The 6,323-nt window shown below is 34.8% G+C and overlaps 1 non-coding gene across 1 annotated transcript; it reads right to left on the minus strand.

Annotated features, from left to right (window-relative positions):
• Positions 1 to 54: 54 nt before the first annotated feature.
• TRNAE-CUC lies at positions 55 to 127 on the minus strand. Its single transcript has one exon. It is a non-coding gene; the product is annotated as a tRNA-Glu (tRNA).
• Positions 128 to 6,323: the final 6,196 nt, after the last annotated feature.

The following is a 6,323-nucleotide window of genomic DNA, read 5'->3' on the forward strand; positions in this document are numbered from 1 at the left end:
GAATAGACAAAAAAATAAAATAAATAAGTGAGGGTGATAAAAAAATAAAAGATTTTCCGTTGCCGGGACTTGAACCCGGGTCTCTCGGGTGAGAGCCGAGTATCCTAACCAACTAGACTACAACGGAATGGTATTGATTGGATTGAAAATCCCTTAATAAAATAGATTGTAACTCTAGGGTTATATTTAAATAGCTAGAACTTACTCAAAGAAAAAATTTATTTATATTCATTTGTTTATCAAACAAGTCAAGCTCAAGCTAAAGTTTATATTTGACTATTAAATAAGTCAAGCTCAGACATAATAATATGTTTGTGAATGTAATGCTTAATTTGACTATGCATCATTAAACAAGTCAAGTTTCTCATGTTGAACCATCTCTTTCAAAATGTTATCATCTAAGAGTTCAATTTGATTAATCTCTTCCAAAATGTCATCATATGAGATTGTGCCTGAAGAAAAAAATATTGACTCAAACAAAAACCCCTTTTTCAATTCATCAATGATACTTCCCTTCTTCCTTTGCACCAAATGCAATGAGATAGTATACATGCACCACTTTATACACAGGATATAACTTGCCTTACCACTAATGGATTCCATACTACATCTAATTAAACAACCCTTGAAGCCCCGACTAAATTTATTCCTTCAAAGCATGCCTTTGTTGATGCAAATAATACATTTACTTTGTTACTTAAATCATTAAAAGCATTACTTGAGGCCTGGCACTTCTTTACATCTTGTTTTCCATCTATATACAACATCTTTTTTCCTTCATTCCAACCAAAACAAGGTTCAAGCTACTCCATTATAAAGGTTAGTGGTTCTATGAATTGACCAAAAACCAATACCCTTTCTTTTATAACACTAGTAAACCGAATGAGTTCCATTAAAAATTTTGTTTTGACTCCATCCTCAAGATTCAATCTTTTTAATTCATGCTTGTAAGATAGAAAGAATTTTTTTTTTTTTTTTTTTTAAGCATTAGTGAAGGATGGACAAAGATCAAAGATTTGTAATTTTCAAATTGCATTTAGGCATTTTTAAGACCATTGAGTTTCTTAAAAAAGGCTCTTCTAAGTTAGGATGGCTATAATATAACCAAATGCTTCCCTAACCTTTTAAACTTTTTCTTTAAGTATGGAACATTTGTGTACATGTATAAATGGGTCAATCATATCTCTAACCTTCTTTATTTTCTCACGTTTCAGTTCTTCAATGATGTAGACATCCTATCTTGTTACGACCTATACCTGAACCCCACGGATCCAATGACAAGAAAACTATTCTCTACCAAAATTTTCAATATCGTGTGTGGAGCTCAATGAAAAAATATACCTAAAAGTGGTCCAATACAATTCAAGTCCAATTCCAACTATGACTCAAGAACCAAGCCTAAAAGCCTATTTCTAACCTAATTTGGTTGAGGCATATAAATGTGCTTACACAGGGTATATGATGCGTATGCACCCAATTTGTGGCATACACATCTTTTGGACAGAAACCTCAAATCACTCCATTTCCATTTTAGTGAGATGCTAGGGCAACTAGTCTGATTAACTGATTGCCCAAACGTCCTACCAAACCTTAGACCTTCAATTTGTCTATAAAAACCTCCATTTTCACCATCCAAAGGGTCTAGATTTTTCAACTTACCAAAACTTACCATTCCAAACCCTAAACTAAAAAGTTGAAGGCTAGAAGGGGTAGAAAAAGTGAATATTTGATTGATCTTCAGCCATTCCTTGGTTAAAAGATAATGTTCTACTCACTAAGGTTCTAAACTTTTAGTTGGTGTTGCATTTAAAGTTGTTATCAAATCACTTAGGGTCATTCAGAAAAACCTAGCCTTATTCCAAGTCATTTTGCTCCACATATAACAACAGTAGTTGATTTCAACTAAAGGGCCAATCATGAACAATACTATTAGTGCTACAAGGAGGTTACGTGGGTTTCTCTTGTGATCCATATTCTCCTCCTCAGTTTTTGTTTATTTTTTGTTTTTATATTATTTTAATGTTCTAATATGTTGTGATCCATATTCTCCTCCTTAGTTTTTGTTTATTTTTTGTTTTTATGTTATTTTAATGTTCTAATATGTTGTTTATGTGCCATAACATGTCTAGTATTTGTTGTTTGTTTTGCTTTCATTGTTTTTTTGCAAATCTGTCAAACCCTTATAATATGCATTAGGGTGCGTATGCATGAGATTAGATGCGTACACATCTACTTCTCTGCATATGCATCTTTTAGATGATTAGGGTTCATGTTTTGGTATATTTTCTAGGAATCTGTCTAAAGCCCAGATGCATACATCGAAAGAAGGATGCGTACTTGTACCTGTCTAGGCTAAAACTAGATTTCTTTCCTTTTCTATTTTATTTGCTTTTAATGTCATGTTTTATTATATTTCCTTAACTTTTATTTGCTTTAAATGTATATTTGCTATTGTGTGTGTTTCCTTTTGTATCATAGATAATAAAACCCAAAACATTTAAAAAGATCTTTCATTTTCTTTCTTCTTTTGAATCCAAAACCCTAAGGCATATTCTCCTTTATCTCTTATCCACTCTTTAATTATGTTTTGAACCCTACATGGTAATTAAAAGAATTAGAGACAATTAAGGCATACTTTTCACTCATAACGCTTTCCAAAACCCTCTAAGTCAATGATTAGTTAGATTCCTATCATTTTTGGAAATTAATTAATTATTCAAACATAAAAAAAAGATAGCATTCAATAAGATTGATTTCTAGATCTAAGTAATAATTCAAGGGAATGCTAACGAATGCTCTTAGAGCATTGGTTAATAATCTATTTTAAAAAGTTTTGATGGGAAAAGGAAAAAAAAAAAAAAAAACAATTATATAATCCCCAAATATCTCCAAAACCTTGTTTGGCACCTTAACTCAGTTCTATTTTCATCTTCAAAAATTCAAAAAATTGGGACTCACACTTTGACCTATGCTACATGTGCACCAGACCCACTACCCGACTTACACTTATGCCACCGAGATGCCACAAATTTCTTCCTCCCTTCTTGTCCCTAAAACCAAACCCCCAATAGGCTGTACATCCTTCCTCTGTCCTTGGCATGCAAACCGAACCCAACATTAAGTTCTTGGTGCTCTGCGACTCAATCCCGTCAGTGATGGTTGAAGAGACGAACCTCGATCCCGTCGTCAGTGTGTGTATCCCAGCCCAATCCTTGCCCATGAAAGTTCCAATCGTCGTTGTTCCAAAGTGGGTATGTCTCGTTCTTTATTCAATTTTTTGGTGTGACTGAGTTGAGGGATGAAGAGCGAAGAGGAATGGAGAAAAGTGATGCTCTAGGAATGGAGAAAAGTGACAGTGAAGAGGTCCTTTGTTGCTACTTGGTGTGAAGGGATTAGAGCTCATTAAAGCCATTGGTGGAGTGTGAGTGAAAAGCAGCGCTTGAGGTGACAATCCTCTAACCGTGAGCCCTATACATGTGTGTGTATTTACAAAAATGACATCATAACTCAATTTTCATAACTCAAAAATACCTAAAACTTGTTTTCAGTTTTTATAACTCATTACTCAAAAATGTGAGAATTGAGTGATGGAAATAAAACTTGAAAACAAATCCAAACAAACTGCATCTCTTTGGGTCCCTCCATTTTTGAGTGATGGAGAAAAGTGATGAAGAGCGAAGAGGAATGGAGAAAAGTGATGCTCTAGGAATGGAGAAAAGTGACAGTGAAGAGGTCCTTTGTTGCTACTTGGTGTGAAGGAATTGGAGCTCATTAAAACCATTGGTGGAGTGTGAGTGAAAAGCAGCGCCTGAGGTGACAATCCTCTAACCGTGGGCCCCCTACATGTGTGTGTATTTACAAAAATGACATTATAACTCAATTTTCATAACTCAAAAATACCTAAAACTTGTTTTCAGTTTTTATAACTCATTACTCAAAAATGTGAGAATTGAGTGATGGAAATAAAACTTGAAAACAAATCCAAACAAGCTGCATCTCTTTGGGTCCCTCCATTTTTGAGTGATAAGTGATGAAAATTGAGTGATGAGTGATGGAAACAAGGAAATCAACAGCCTCTTAGGGGTTGTTTGGATGAAAAAAAAAAGATCACTTATCACTCATCACTTAATAACTCATCAGTTATCACTGAAAATACCCCAACTTTCTAAGGTGGCATGTTTGGCACTTGTTTCCAACTTTTGATAACTCAAAAAATTTTGCTTTTTGTGGGACCCATGGATTGACTTGGTGCAACTTTTACTTCTTATTTCTTTTTTTTTTCCCTTCAACCCCTAATACCCAAACTCATTGAACCTAGAAAATTCATTAGCATCCTCGACAACCAAATTCTCCAGCTTCATCAACAAACCCAAAAGAGGAGAGGGTTGGAAAGAATGAGATGAATAGACCCCAATCGTTGACCCAAATTGTTCTTTGGGTCTCTCTCCATCTCCAACAACACCACCAAACCAAACCCATCTCTGATCTTAGACCACCCACTAGAACACCCAGTTGAAGGAATCACTCGAATCTGAGACAACCTAGATCGAAAAGAAAAACCCAGATAGGGAACGTGAAAACATCGTGTGTATGATCGGTATCATGTGTTTATGGGTTTGATTTTCTGGGTTTGAGAAATCTGTACCCATGTGTTTTTTTTTTTTTTTGATAAAGTTATCCATGTGTTTATGTGAAGAAGAAAAGAATGAAGAAAAAGAAAAAATAATGGCCGTTGGAGTGAGTTTGTGAAGAAGAAAGAAAGAAAGAAAAAGAAAGAAGAAGAAGAAGAAGAAGAAGAAAAAAAGCCGTTGAGTGAGTCTGTGAAAAAGAAAGGAGAGAAAAAGTAAGGAGAAGAAAAAAAAAAAAAAAAAAGAAGTAAGGACACAACTTCTCTCTGACTGTGGGTCCCAGAAATGTGTTTGTATTTATCAAAATGTCATCATAACTCAGTTTCCATAACTCAAAAACACCCAAAAATAGTTTTTAGTTTTGCTAACTCATCACTCAAAAATCGGAGAATTGAGTGATGGAAATAAAACTTGAAAACACAACCAATCAGACTTTCTTTCCGTGGGACCCATCAGTTTTGAGTTCTGGATGATGAAAACAGAGCGATGGGTGATGGAAAACATGAATTCCAAACAACCCCTTAATGTTTTAATAGTTTTTTTCATTTCCCATAAAAGTGGTGTCAAAACTTCCTAAAATGAATTGTTAACCAATGCTTTAAGAGCACTCGTCAGCATGACCCATAATTCAATTAAGGCTTAACTAGAAGAAGGTATCCTAAAAGCTTTCAGTTAATTGAAATAATTTATTTGAACTTAAATGGAAATATAAAAGTCAAATCAATCATTTCTCAATTAATCGCGATTCAATTCAATCCTTAAAACGTGCAAGATCATTCAAGATAAACCAAGATCACTTAAGTATAAAGGAAAATACTAAAAAGTTATTGAAACTTTTCACTTCAATTAATAATCTTTTCTCATAAAATTTAGAATTCATTTGAGAACAACTTATTTAACTGAAACTGAAAACTTTTGTTGAAAGTACCGTAAATAAAGCTAAAAGGTATTTGAAATAGTACAACTGGACCATGAATAGTATCAAAAAGTACAATAGAGCTCATGAATAGTAGTAAAATTCTGCTAAATAGTAAACACAACCTTAATCACTCATTTCAAACAAAGTTTCCAATCATGGTTGGTATTCACATATAGGTGATTGGCCAAATCCTAACAAAAATATCGGGATTTTTTAGAAAATAACAACAAAACCCAAACAATATCATTAGTTAGGAAACGTTTTAAACTATTTTGGTTTCTAGCAATTCGAGTTAAGCAGGGTCGATTTCTGGGTTTTTAGCTGAGGTTGGTGGAGTGGCCACGTAGGCAGAAATCGAGTTCAACTCTGTTGGTTTCTAAGCCTGAAAAACGAGTTTAATGAACTCGGTTTCCAGGCTTGGAAACCGACAGCGTTGAACTCGATTTCCAGGCTTGAAAACCGAGTTCAATGAACTTGTTTTTTAGGCTTAGAAACCGACTCCTTTGAACTCGGTTTCTTTGTCTGCAGAACCACTCATTCCTGAAGAAAGGGAATGAGTGCGACGGAACGGCGACGGAGAAGGACGAAGCTGAAGAAAGGGAATGAGTGCGACGGAACGGCGATGGAATGGAGTGAGAGTGAGAGAGAGACTGAGACGCACTGTGAATGTGGGAGGGAATGAGAGAGTTTTTTGAACTAAAGAGTTTTTTTTGAGAGGACTGTAAGTGTGTTAGTGTGGGAGGACTGAGTTTTTTTAGAGGAGTCGTTTTGAATGA

Source organism: Quercus lobata, chromosome 9 (assembly GCF_001633185.2).
Source record: "Quercus lobata isolate SW786 chromosome 9, ValleyOak3.0 Primary Assembly, whole genome shotgun sequence".
Taxonomy (NCBI): Eukaryota; Viridiplantae; Streptophyta; class Magnoliopsida; order Fagales; family Fagaceae; genus Quercus; species Quercus lobata.